Genomic DNA, 15,032 nt, shown 5'->3' on the forward strand with positions numbered 1-15,032 from the left:
CTGGTTGTGTCCTTTGTATCGCTGGGCACTACCTCAGTATTCTCTCAGAAAGTAGATTTGTAGCTACTGACTTCAGAATGTTATGTGAAGGGCCCTACCAAATTCACATCCATTTTGGTCAATTTCACGGTCGCAGGATTTTAAAAATCATAAATTTCAAGATTTTAGATATTTAAATCTGAATTTTCCGGGTGGTGTAATTGTAGGGTTCATGACCCCAAAAAGGAATGGGGGGGTCACAGGTTATTTATAGGGAAGGTTATGGTACTTCTACCCTTACTTCTGTGCTATTGCTGCGGGTGGCACGGCCTTCAGAGCTGGGCGAAGAGAGAGCGGCAGCTGCTGGCCAGGAGCCCAGCTCTGAAGGCCGAGCTGCTGCCAGCAGCAGCGCAGAAGTAAGGATGGCCTGGGATGGTATTGCCACCCGTACTTCTGCGCTGCTGCTGGCATTGTGCTGCCTTCAGAGTTGGGCGCCTGGCCAAGAGCCACCTCTCTCCAGCTGCTCAGCACAGACATAAGGGTGGCACTACCATGACTGCCCCCCCACAAATAACTTTGTGATCCCCTCGCAAATCCCTTTTGGGTCAGGACTCCCAATTTGAGAAATGCTGGTCTCCCCTGTGAAATCTGGTCGTGTGTGCTTTTACCCTATACCATACAGATTTCACAGTCCGTGATGCATTTTTCATGGAGGTGAATTTGGTAGGGTCCTAATTACTTGTAGCACTCTGGATTTTCCTGAGAAATCATCCACCTGCTACCAAGTGTGCCCCTCTGTACTTAGCATGTGAGAACCTGAAGGATGCATTTTCCAAGTTTTTCATCAAACCGACATAACTCTCCTCACTAACTACATCTCCGTCTATTCCTTGCTGTTGTAATGCCTTGTTTACCATCAGAATGCAAACTCTTCTGAGTAAGGAATGGCGTTCTATATATGTAGAAAGCAACAATAGTAATAAAATACTATAATAAATCATTAAAACTAAACTACAACTGACAAAATGAGGAAAGTACATTTTGAGATGGATTATCATTCCCATTCACTTGCTCACTATATCTCAGTCTCCCAATCATTACTTTGAATTAGTGATGTTTTATTGTCCCGTGATAGCTTTTAAAAATACCTTTCTCCATTACTTTCTGGCATGGAGGAGTCATCAGGTTTATTGGCAGCCATCTTAAAACTGCTAGTTGAAAAGGAATATTTAAATTTAATTATTTGGGATGACTACCAAATCTTTGCTTGTTTTACTTCATTGAGTTATAACCGCAAGTATAAACGCACCAGTACCATCAGTGTAAAATCAGGGATTTTAGTCAGGGATGATGGTGCAATCTCTTCTCTGAGAATGTTTGTTTTTTTAGTAAAAATATTTTTTATTTCAAAAATGTATTAAACAAATATACCCGCTTATGTTAGTCTTCAATATATAATGCTTTTAATATTCTGGAATAGATTACAATGTCAATCATATTATCCATATTTCATAGTGTATCCTCCAGAAGCCTCAGGGAAGGTGCATATGTCTGGCTTTAGTTATATCCCACCAATAAAACAGCCCTCTGGAATGAAATCTGTGGAGGACACACAGCAAGATGTCAAATTAATTGTACCGAAATAATGAGTTAGAACCAAATGCTAATTAAATAGTAATGAAAGTCATACTTTCAATTATCTTCATTATGGTGCAATGTTTTATGTCGACATTAAATGCTTGGAGTATGGGCATATATTGTAATTAGGTTTGTTGTATAAAAATACAAGTTATTTCACTTCTCTGATGAAATCCATATTAAAAGCATTTGAGGCCTCTGATCTCTCTGAACAGTATCTTTTTCAGATGGCTGAATTTATTAAACGTTATTGTTTTCTTATCTCGCTGTTTGCTCAGCCTGTTTTTCACACCCAAAAAATTGACATACTGTGGTAATATTATAAAGAGACTTTCAAAAATACACAGCAGAACCAAACTGCCATTGCTCTTTGTGATGGGGCATCTGCCCCACACTGGCCCATAAGGGGTCAATAGAGCCCTTGGGAGGCTACACAGGAGGCAGCCAATCAGGGCTAGGCTGGCCCATATAAGAAGGGCTGCAGAACAGAGCAGCTTCAGTGGCTCCCTAGAGCTTGAGGAGGGAGGCCTGACTGCCTTGTAGGAGGAAGAAAACTAGCATCTTGGACAGAGCAGTGCTGGGCAGGATCAGGGAAGTGAGAGTGAGCTCCCCGCTGACTACTGGCATGCTGAGGCCCTGAGACAAAGACTGAGAAGGTGCTGGGGCTACGGGGAAGTGGCCCAGGGAAGTAGACTGAGGGTTGGAGGGGGTGCAGCACGTGGCTGCCATCTACAGGGTCCTTGGGCCAGGACCCGGAGTAGTGGGTAGACCTGGGTCCCCCTCTCCCGAACTCGCCACTGAGGAAGTGGCTGGACAGTGGACTGCTGTTCCCCCAGAACGGGGGAGAACCAAATGTGACACAGCTGGAGGCTGTGTCCTGAAGAGGATGTCGCAGTCCTTGGAGTGACATGGGTCCAGGAGCAGAAGTTACGGTGGTGAGGCACCACCAGAAGAGGGCGCACTGGCAAATAGAGCTAATCCCCAGGACGGCCAGCAGGAGGTGCCGCAGGGGTGAGTCCTATCCCGTCACACTATTCCACATACCAGTTTCCCCTGCCCTGTTCATGCTATTCTATCCAGAGGTACTTGGTTCACTCCCTACCGATGATACAATCAGGGATGTCATCGCACAGGGATTTTCAAAGCATTCATTTTCTTAAAAAATAACGAACATGAGCACAGTATTAGCTGTGGAATAGACATGTATCATTACATTAACAAAACATTCAAAATAAAGTTCTCACGTCTTTCCTCAAGCCCATACGTTTACCTCCTTATCAGGTCACTTCCAGGACTTCCCTGTCTGTCTCTCACTCCCCAACTTCCAGGTTTTTCTGCTGGAGCCTACTCGCTCCCGGCAATAGCTATATTCTGCTCTGTTCTCCCTGAGAATAATCTCTCTCTTTGGAAGGCCAGCAGCTTGACTTCCTCCTGTTGTTCTAAGGGGAATCAGGGGATTCCTGCTCAGGGGTGCCTCTTTCGTAATCAGGGTTGGCTGGCCCCAGGCCTCCTAGTCTGTAAGGGACAAGCCACCCTATTACACATGGAAGAGCAGGAGTATCTGAGCTGAAGAATTAATAATGCATGGTAGGAAGGAACTGCGGTGCCAGCTGCTGAGAGGGTAATTTCAATACTCATAATGATTTTCAACTTCAATTTTAAAACTATCACTTTAGAATTATCCCTCAACTAAAGTAAAAAACTTTTCCCAGACCATAAGAATAGAAGCTGAACATTCTGAGCATGTGGAATTAATGACTGAATATTATGCAGAGAGCCATTTAATTAAAAACCCTTTCATTAACAATGCAGTTGGAGAGTGTATATGTGTTATGTAATTAAAGATAGTACATCAGTAAATGATACTATATAAAACCAATTCAAAAAATTCAAATGAGACGGTGTAGCATAAGGAACTTAATGCAAGTGGGAATAAAAGTGGATGTGAAATAAGCTCTGAGTTCTTTCCTAAACTGGAAGCTCCAATTAATCTACTTTTGGCAAGATGATGCAGTACTTGTATTTTAATAATGGGCTGTATGCTTTTAAAGGTGCTTTACAGCATTAGATACCAAATATCTTTTCTTCCCATTCCCTTCCTCCAGCAGAGTGAGGATTCCCTGAATTTCCTGACAGCATCAACCAGCTTTGCTGACTTTATCAATCTAGACTGCCTAGTGCTCCATTTTAATCTGATGGCACTTTTACTTTCTGAATAGCTATATTGTGCCTGAGTATGTCTCAAAAGCTATGGTCGAAACAGGATTCCTGCAATATCCAATTTCTTCACTCTAGAGGCCACTTTCCCCCCTCTTAATCTTAAAACCAGATGAAAAGAACTTTCTTTGAGGCTGGAGCTATCACCACTATAGGACAGTCAATACCAAGCCCTTGAAGTGAGCAGCAGTCTAGATTTTTCAGGAGTGAAGAATGGTAATACAGGATAATTTGGCTAATCTGAGCATCTTGTGATTTACAACAGAATCTTTTACCAAATTGTGTATCGTGTATGAGATGATGATGATGGCATCCTCAAACTCTGATATTTACATTTTAAAAGAATTTCAAAGGGAAGAGGATTCTAGTCCTATAGTTTACTGAATACATAATGCCTGAGTGTCAAAAAGAAAGTAGTTTAAAATGAAATAATAAAACTTGCATGTGTCTAACACTGAATTGATACTGTGTTAATTAAAATAAAATTTAAAAAATCCTGTATTAAGGGAATGGTTGCAGGAGTTAAGCACTCAAGTCAGGAATGCCACAGTTAAGTGTTAAGACTAATTACACCATCACATTTATGAAATAATACTGTAGTAAAATGAGGGCCTGAAACATCAGGCCTTGTATTAGAGGCCTGGTATGAGGCCTGGGCTAAAGTAATGGTAAAAACTTGCTAATACAAAGCAATATTAAATTGTGAGCAAGAGGCAGGCCCTACTCACAGAGTCTGGCAAGAACAGGGCTGATATTGCAAAAACACACATTTCTAAGCAGTACTAGGCATAAGAATATATATGCAAACACATTCCAGAAAGGTGGTACCAGAATGCCTTGATACCAGCACATTCCCCAAACATAACAGGAACACGCTGACCCATCCTAAAGATAAGGTCAGGATGACAACATGATGGATAGAGATGTTTTGATCAAACCAACATGTACAAGGCAATGGGTGGCACCCTGATACATCGGGGTAATATGTAATTTGTTTGTGTCTGTGTATAAAGATGTATTGCGGAGGCAATGTCTTTGTTTGGCAGAGGGGAGAATGGAAAGTTCCGCCATTCACTGAGCCGGTCCATTGTCACGGGCATACATGTGTTAGTGTACCTGTAAACATTGAACCAGAGCATTAGCATCGTGCTTCGTTGGCAATAAACCTGACCAAGTTCCTTTGCCGAAAACTGAGTCTGTGGATTTCTTGGGCAGTTCGACTGGAGCCTGCTGTATGGGCTATCTGGCCCAAGTCAGTACAGCGTGCAGAGAGAACATACACACAGCTAAACATCTGACGACAAATACAATATAATATGCAGTCTTGTCCTATAATCTTAAATACACAAGTGTAGCTTCTTGCAATATTTTTCATCCTTTTCTATTTGCCTTCTCTAACAAATTTGTGTCTTCAGTACACTCCTCACTAGACCACAACACTAGCAGAGCATGCATGCACAGTCTGGCCTTCCTTAATTGAATATTTTTCAAATACCCCTTTAAAAAAAAACAAAAACCTTTGGGGTGGAGACTTCCAAAAGTGCTATGGGATTTAGGAGCACAAGTTGTTTTGGCTGAAAATCGACCATACAGACAATTTTCCAGATGGTCACAAGCTATTCAAATCAAAGCCAGCTTCTTAGGAATGCAGGCCTTCTCCTAGATGAGGTGCACATCAAATTTCAGCTTTCTACTCCCAACTGTTTCAGCTGTAAAGATGTTCAAAATTAAGTTCCTTTAAAAAAAGAGTGAGAGAGAGAAAGAGAAAGTGTGGAGGCAAAGACACTCTCTCAGTACTCAAAAATGGATGAAATGATTTTGCTCAAACTCAGAAATAAAAGAAAATAAAAAATAAATCCACTTTGCCATGTAAAGATATGTTTACGAAAGACTTGGAGATGCTCCCTCATAAGGGACTGCGGTGTGAGTGTGGGAATTTGGAGATGGAGGCTGGGTTTGGGAACACTGCATGGCTGTGTGCAGCAGTTGACCAGAAATTTATTTATTTATTTATTTATTTATTTTTATTTTATTATTATTATTTATTTATTATTTATTATTTATTTATTTATTTGTTATTTAATGAACCCCAAGATTGTTGCATGGTATCAGAAGTACTGAATGAGAAGCAAACTGCCGTCATTTTGAAATTAATTCCTGTGTTTACATCTGAGAGCAGAGACAAAGGGAGTCACCGGAAAAGCATGTGGAGTACCAGGCACAGAGGCTTTGGCATGTATTTGAGCACAGTAGTAGCTTGACCAGCTTAAGAAGGGGAAAAAAGCCCAAAATGGACGTGTTACAACCTCCATCCAGTCTGCAATTGTCAGGCAAAGTTGCAGGGAACTGGGAAAAAATGTAGACACAGATCTGAATCATATTGAGCAGCCAGGGGGGCAGAGGAGAAAAATGATAAAGTGAAATCATCAATCTTTTTGAATGTTGGTGGGGAGGAAGCATTAACAACTTCAAATCTGAAGAAGGTGAAAGCATGAAGTTAAGTAAAATACTGACTACATCTGAGGAACTTTGCAGGCCAAAAAGTAATGAAACCCTTGAGAGAGAGAGACATTTTTTACATGCATGCAAAAAGCCGGATAACGCTGTAGAGCAATACGTCACAGAATTAAGGAAACTCATTAAAACCTGTGACTTTGGTGAGCTGACAGTCTGTGGTCAGAGATGGAATCATTTGTGGCTTTAAAGACAATGTGTTAAGAGACAGACTGCTTCGTGAAGGAGACTTAACTTTAGAAAAAGCTCTCCAAATATGCAGGGCAGCAGAATGTGTGAAAGCATAAGCCAAAGAGCTGAATTCACCAGGAGGGTTTATCCTTTTACTTAGTACAAAAGGATATAACCAGAACAGGTCAAATCAAAGAGTGGAACCACTCACTATGAAAACCACTGCTAGGGGGAAGACTGGCTACAGTCATGTGGAAGGTGTAGATCATAGCATTGCCCCAAACAGTGTATTGCCTATGGGGAAAATCTGTCATAACTGTGGGGAAAATAATCACTTTTTGTAAAATGCTGCAAATCCCAAATGCAGAAGTCAGGTGCATTCAGTTAAAGACAATCTGGTTGAGAAATTTTTCATAGATTACTGGGATCTAGCAAGCCTGTTAAGAGGGACTGGATACTGCCTATGACAGTGAATGGAACTATTATTCCACTGAAATGGGACACCAGACCTCAGGTTAATATTCTGTCTGAACAAGCTTGAGAGAGACTAAAAATTAAGACCAAAACTGAGAGTGACAAAAAATAAAAGTAACTGGTTATTCTGGAACAAATATACCAGTGAAGGGGAGGTGCGTTCCTAGCGTCAACCATAAAAACACGTACCGGCTCCTGCTCATTGTAGTGCCAAAAGAGGTGACACCAATTTTGGGTGTGGCTGCATGCGAGAAGCTCGATCTGGTAGAACAGGTGCTCTCACTACAAGATCATACTGAACCTGGCTCTGAGGCACTCTTTCAGGTGTATCATGACCTGTTTCAAGGATTGGATTGCTTGCAGGGTGAACATACAATCTAGATAAACAAGCAGGTTCCTCCAGCTATCCATCCATATACAAAGGTACCATTCGCACTCCATGCTGAACTCAAAGCTGAGCTTGCAAGGATGAAACCAATGCAAGTGATGCAAAAAATTGAGGAGCCAGCCGAATGGGTGAGCTCCCTAGTCACTGTGGAGAAAAGTAATGGCCAGCTATGCATATGCTTAGATCGCAGAGACCTCAACAAGGGCATAAAAAGAGAACATTTCAAACTACCAACCAGATAAGACATTATGGCTCAATTTGCAGATGCTCAATATTTCAGTAAATTGGATGCATTCTCAGGTTTTTGGGAGCTAAAATTAGTGGAAGAATGCTCAAAACTATGCTCATTTAATACCACATTTGGAAGATTCTCATGCTTACCCTTCAGGATAGGTTCAGCACCAGAAGTGTACCACAAACCATACAAATGATCTATGAATACATTAATGGTGTTGACACCTCAATGGATGACATCAACTCGGGCTCAGTGAAAAGGAGCATCATTGTAGACTTTGGGAAGTCCTGGATGCAACTAGAACTGCAAATAAACTAAACAGGGAGAAATGTGTTTTAGGGGTTACAGAACTGATTTTTGTCGGGGACATTATTTCCAGCGAAGGAGTAAAACCCTATAAGAGGAAGATTTCAGCCACTGAAATGATGCCACATCCCCAAAGAAAGATGTCCAACAGTTCCTGGGAATGATTAATTATCTTGGAAAATTCATACCGAATCTATCTACCAAAGCAGCAGCTCTGAGAAAACTCCTAGAGAATAAAAATGAATGGTATTGCGGTGCAGAACAGGAGGAACCATAGGAAGGTTTAAAATAACTGGTGCAAGAACCAGTGTTGAAGTTCTATGCACCAAGAAGGCCTATTAAAATCTCAGGAGATACTACACAGTCTGGGTTAGAGGCAGTGATTTTACAGAAGCATGAGGATTGTTGGCAACCAGTGGCATCCAAATCACTGACTGAGGCAGAAACCAGATATGCACAAATCAAAAAGGAGCATTTAGGAATATTGTTTGCCTGTGAGAGATTCAATTAGTATATCTATGGACAGACAGTGGAAGTTGAAATGGACCACAAGCCCCTAATTGTGTTATTTAGCAAATTGCTAAATGACTGTACCTTAAGGATTCAAAGAATGACGACAAAGCTGCAAAAATATTATTTGGTTGTGACCTACATGCCTGGTAAATTAATGTTCACTGCAGATGCATTTTCCAGAGCAGTGGCTGCCAAGAAACCAGAGAAGACTTTAGAGACAGAGATGCAAGCTTATGTAGATCTGACTGTAAAGTCAATTCCCATAACTAACAGGAAACTACGACAAATAAGAGAGGAAATGGAGAAAGGTGAATCATTGGAAATACTTAAAGAAGTGACAATTAAAGGGTGGTCTGAAGAAATAAGTAGTTTCTGTCCAAGTATAAGAGACTATTGGAACTGCAGACATGAATTTACTGTGATAGATGGGGTGATTTTTCCAGGGCAGTAAGGTTGTAATTCCAATAAACCTCCAAAAGGATTTTCCTTAGCTTTTCTATGAGGTTCATTTAGGAATTGAGAAGTGCAAACAACAAGCATGAGAGGTGCTGTATTGGCTGCAGATCAATCACGACATCACTAATGTCATGGGAAACTGCTTTTCCTGCTTGAAACACAAGCTATGCCAACAAGCAGAACCACTGAGACCTCATCCAGTTCCACAAAGACCTTATGAGAAGGTCAGCACTAATTTATTTACCTGGCAATCAAAGGATCATTTAATAGTCACAGATTAGTATTCTCTGTATCCAGAAAGGTGCACACTGCACAGTACTAATGGTAAGTCAGTGAGAGCTCGAATGAAGGGAATCTTCTCCGGACATGGAATTCCAGTCCAAATGATGCCCAATCAAATGGACTTGTGGAGAAGTCTATACGGACAGTAAGGAGCCTTATGAAAAGACATTTGGGGGGGGGGGGTGATTTGTATAAACCTTTATTGATTAACTAAAGTACACCCTGAAGAATGGCTTTCCTCCAGCTCAGCTGTTAATGGGAAGAAGGATCAGATCTAGTTTACCAATTACTGATAACCTCCTGTAATCTCATAACAATGACACCATGAGGAAGATGGAAGAAAATCAGAAGTGGAAGCAGAAATATTTCAACAAAAGGGCCAATGATCTCCCATCTCTTAACCCAAGTGACAGTGTGCCTGAGGAATCACACCACTAATACTTGGGGCCAAAGGGGTACCATTAAAGAACAGCTACATCCAAGATCTTCTGTAGTCCAGACAGACCAGGGTGACACATTTCAATTCATTGAAGGGATTTCCCATCTGACCCTTTATCATTAATGCACAAAGGAGAAACCTGTCAAAGATCAAGAGAACAACTGACTCTAATGAAAGGCTGATACTAAGAAGATCAGAGCTGGAGATTCAACATCCCAAAAGACTCATAGATACTTCTTAATCTGTCTCGAGAAGGAGTATTTGAAGAAAGTGAGTAGTAAAGACTCACTCCAGAGTGGTGTGTTGGTAACCTCTGACACACCGGGTTTATAGAAATGTACTAGATGGGTTGAGAGTTTAATGTGTGGTGTTAGATAGTTTGCTGGACTAGATTGAGAACTGGTATATTTCGGCTATGGGAAATATAAGAAAGAGTGATTCCACAGCAGACCCCAGAATTTGGCCTGACCATTAGGAAAAAAAAATGTTTCTCAGCCACCCTGCTGAGTCTGTGTTGATTGAAATTGCCTGTCAGTTTTACAAGGTCAGTGTTAATTGTAGAAGCACATGCAGAGACAAAGAGATTGTTCTAAAAGCAACAAGATAACATCTGTCCTTTATGGATGGTACAACTTTGTTTTCCTAAACTCCAGAATAAGATTTGTGAACCCCCCACTCTTGTGTGCTTATCTTGTTTGTTTCCTTTTAGATATAACAAGTGGGATGAATAGACTTATTGAAGTCTGCCATGTCCCACTGATTTTAGAATGGTTATGTTAAAGGTGATTAAAATGCAGATGTGACAGGATAGATGGCGGAGTGTGATTGTATTATGATTGAATGAGGAATGAAAGATTAAAGGTTGAGATGCCAGCCTTAAAATAAGATCGTCTGGCTGAAGAAAGCAGTGGACAAGATAGCCCAATAACCCTGAGGGCATACGTGCCCCAAGGACAGGAGGGCCGAAGAACAAGATAACAACATAGCATCATTTCGTCATTGCTGTGCCATCTGCATGATTGACTATTACCTCAAACATGAGAACAGTGATTGATGATCACTTCAGACATGAAAATAGCATGATGAAGCAAACCCTATAAACTTGTATGAGGATAAATCCCTATCAGAACAAACCCTGAAGACTTTGGGTCTGACTCTTCAAACCAAGTTTCAGGAGCATCAGATGCGCATCTGACAAGGCTCTGCTCCCTCCTTGTGTCCAGGCCACCTGGCCAGTGGCTTGGCATGAGCAACTCTTAGGCTGGTAACTATGATGATAACCCTGCAGAACCTTTGTGTGTATAAATCAATGTGTGAAGGAATGTGAAATTGAATAGAATGTTATAGCTATAACTGACTGCTTACTGTGATTCTTTCTGTATTCACAATGAACGTGGCATTTTGCCGTAACCCTTTTAATAAGACCCTGCTGATTTTTATTTTATGGGTATAACAAGTTAACTGTTCCTTTATATAAGAGTTAATTCTTTTTTCTTTAGCAGGGAAGATGTAGAGAGATGTTTACGAAAGATTGATGCTCCCATAAGGGACTGTGTTGTGAGTGTGGGAGTTTGGAGATGTGTGCCCTGAAGCCGGAGCTTGGAAACACTGCCTGGCTGTGTGCAGCAGTTCACCAGAAACGTTCTCCAGTTTGTTTTATTTCTTTCTCATTCACTGGTTTGCTGTTTAATGAACCCTAAGATCGTGACAGAGACCAAGTTTGAAAAACATCCCAAAAGCTTGGTCACTGAAAAGAAAGGGGATTAGGAAAGAGAACATTATGCAACCGTAACTACAGCAGTTCCTACTGCTACTCCCACAATACATGAAAACAAATTCTTAGACAAAGTTCTGGATAACATAATCACTGTTGTTCAAGGCATCTGGTTGCAAGTTACCTACTTTGGAAACTGGCAGCTTCTGCCTTATTAATGAAATCTCAAAAAGAAAAGATCGCTGGTAAGTAATTAGAGGTTTCCGAGTAGCGGCCATGTTAGTCTGTATTCGCAAAAAGAAAAGGAGCACTAGGGGTCTCTAAGGTGCCACAAGTACTCCTTTTCTTTTTGGTAAGTAATTAGTGTGATAATTTGTTATATCCAAACTGACTAATACTGAAATCTTGGCATATAACCTGCTAACTTCTTCTGTGCCTATTTTTAAATCTAGGGCTAACTGCCAATGGCCTCCGCATCTCATATTTCACTTTTCTCTTTATTTCCAATTTGGAACTAATTACAACGTATCACCTTTCAGGAAGATCACCAGCTTATTTGGAGCTGTTAAGATAAGGTAACTCAAATGCTGATTGAAACATTGTTGTCAGTGAATTGAAGGGTCTGTTGATGAACTGAAGGGTGCAGTACAGTCGCCTCAGATCAGGATGCTAATAAACAGGCATCTATCCCAGCTTTCTCAGGTGGCTGACCTAACAAATGTAGGGAAAATAATGGAATGTCTACCCAAAAAAAAAAAAAAAAAAAAGACGTCAGAAACGACAACAGAAAGAGAAGCCTTAGGCATTATTTGTATTGTGGTATGGCTCAAAGTTCCAATTCTGAGCAAGGACCTCATCTTGTGGGACTTTGTACAGACACCTACCCCAGATGAGTTTACAACATAACTTGAAATAAGATGTGTGGCAACCAGAGCCGTCCCTAGGGGACAGCGAATTGGGGTGACCATTCCGGGCCCCGCGCTTTGTGGGGCCCCGTGGGCTGGTGTGATTGGCCAGCAACACATGGGCAGTGGGTGAACCACTGGCTGGGAGAGGCTACCCCCAGCCCCGCCCCTTCCACCTGTGGGAGAGCGCGCCGGGAGGGAGAGAACACCACCGCAGCCTCCCCAGCCCCGGGAAGGCGGGTGGTGTGAGCCCAGCCCCCTGGAGCCCTAAGGGGGCAGAGTGTGGGCAGGGCCACGCCTGGCTGTTTGGGAACACACAGCCCCCACTATACTCCCGTACCCGGCCCCAGAGCAGTTGGTCCCGGAAGTGATGTCACTTCCACCCTGGACCCCGCAGCCCTTTAGGGACAGCCCTGGTGGCAACAATAGGAGGGGACAGGGAGGAGAGAGGGTGAGTCTCAAAGACTAGATAGGATTGACATGGGTGAAGTTGATTTCAAATCATCTGAAAGATTTTTAATAAAGAAAATGAACTAATCAGGCATAACCTAAGTAGTTGTCCACCAGGGTTGCCCTTAACAGGACACCAGACTAAGCATTAAGGCCCCTGTATGCTCTCATCAACATGGGACCCAAACCTTTCTTCACCTCAGGAAATCTGTTCACTCTTCAAAAGGGTGCCCCTGTTTCATGCACAGTCAATTTGCAACAGGCACTTCTAGTTTCCACATGCCCCCAAATGATCTGCTTTTGCTCCCAGAGCATCTCAGCAGTTAGTCCTGACTGCAGGTTTTAAGCATCGCACTGACAGTTTAGCTGCACATGTGCGTATTTATTCAGTCATCAGGTGAATATGACCATCTAGATTGGATAGTACTTTATGGCCAATTTATTTACAGGTATTTTGTATTTTATTGCATATTTTAACTATTGTAAAAGCACCCTGGAGTCATGGATAAAGACTTTCAATAAATTGCAGGAAATAAAATACCATTGGTCAACTTCTTAAACATCTTGTAATTAAAGCCCTCTTCTTCTATATATAAAGTATATTTAATTTTCTTAAACTATTCCATTTGATCTGTTTGACTGTTGCTGTTTTTTGATAGATTGAAAAGAAGCTTATGTCATGTACCTTTTTATAAGATCTGCACCCCAAAAGGATATTCCACTAAGCCCTTGTGTCAAATTACTCCAAATGGTAAGTAGGTAGATCTGTTCTGAGTAAACTGTTTTCCTGTGAACTTATTGTTTTTTAATTGGGCTACAGCTGGTGCTGGATTTGTGCCAAGTTAGTGTCTGGTTTATGTCTTTGCATAGTTTATTCTTCTTGGCTTTTCCCTTGAAGCTTTTATGTTGAGTCCAGGTTACGCTGGGAATCGCAACAAGAGGTGCTAGAATTTGGGATTTAATCCTGATTTTTTTAATGTACAGATGAGTAGCAAATATAGGGGCCAAAAATCTGAGAGACTGAGAAGCTAGCATCAGTCTCTGCACTATGATGTTTCTATGCTACACTGCTACGTAGCGGCCAATACGTTCTCTCTAGGTATAGGTCTTCAAGTCAGGTCTAGTAGGCCTGTGTTGGAAGCTTTCCAAAATAAGGTGTGGTTTGACCAAAAGTGGGATGTTTCAGCCCCTTGCAATTCACGTTCTTCTATCTAAAACTAGTATATCAGAAACGTATTTCATGAACTCAGTGTATTCCATGCACTTGAACAGCTTCAGGTGCACAATCAACAGGGAGCTGTCTGGTGACATGGGATTTAACCCCTTTCAGCTAACTCCAGAGACCTAAATCCAGTACTCAGGGACATTATATGAATCTGTGGCATTCCTTGAATGACTGTGTTTCCATAAACCCATGAATGGATTACACTAATCCCTAGATTTTTATCAGTGACAAGTACAGTGCAGGCAATGTTCTCCAATTATAATTCAAAGCAAGCTTGCCAATATATTATATAAATGTCATTTTATTTAATATGGAATGGAAACTACTTATACTAAATATATGTAAGAGATGATGATCACTGAAGAGATAGAGATGGGAATGACATCGTCTAGATTTTTGAATGAGGCATCCCACAGCTAAAAACCCACTTGATGATATGCCTGTCATTGAGCTGCCTGGGATATATATTACTTGTCATTGCAGATCTTTCCGTATATCTGAATATGGAGAGTAATGGTGGGGAACCACATTATTATTATTATATAAATAAGAAATTAGCCAGATTATTCCGGTCTACAGTAAACCTACTAAATGAAAGGCTAAAACAGCAGCTCACTGATGAACAGAAGTCTAACATTCTTGCATTGTACATAGAATCATAGAATATCAGGGTTGGAAGGGACCTCAGGAGGTCATCTAGTCCAATCCCCTGCTCAAAGCAGGACCAATCCCCAATTTTTGGCCCAGATCCCTAAATGGCCCCCTCAAGGATTGAACTCACAACCCTGGGTTTAGCAGGTCAATGCTCAAACCACTGAGCTATCTCTCCCCCCTTAATTAATAATAATAAAATTCCATTCACAGGGCGCCAATGATGCACTGATCCCATGCTGAACGCTTTCACTCAGGTGCTGTGGCAGCTCTTACAGTTGGAATAGAGGTTACATTTTTGGGTTCACTTTTTATCACTCTGGTAGGTGAATTCACATACTAAAGGAGAGTGTGCATACCTAGCAAATCCCAATAAACTCACAAGTGAAAGGTGCTCTGCCGGCCTTATAGATTTTTCTATAGCACTCACCGCGTTAGTACCCAAGCGTCTCACACTTTATTTATTATTTGTATT

General features: G+C 41.4%; 1 protein-coding gene across 1 annotated transcript in view; it reads right to left on the minus strand.

Moving 5' to 3' along the window:
• Positions 1-1,430: 1,430 nt before the first annotated feature.
• The window catches only part of NXPH2 (neurexophilin 2), an 82,281-nt gene continuing 68,679 nt past the window's right edge, over positions 1,431-15,032 (minus strand). The window contains exon 2 of the transcript XR_012154158.1: positions 1,431-1,578. The gene's annotated coding sequence lies outside the window, so the exon portion shown is untranslated. The remainder of the gene's footprint in view (positions 1,579-15,032) is intronic.

Source organism: Lepidochelys kempii, chromosome 11 (assembly GCF_965140265.1).
Source record: "Lepidochelys kempii isolate rLepKem1 chromosome 11, rLepKem1.hap2, whole genome shotgun sequence".
In the NCBI taxonomy this organism is placed as follows: domain Eukaryota; kingdom Metazoa; phylum Chordata; order Testudines; family Cheloniidae; genus Lepidochelys; species Lepidochelys kempii.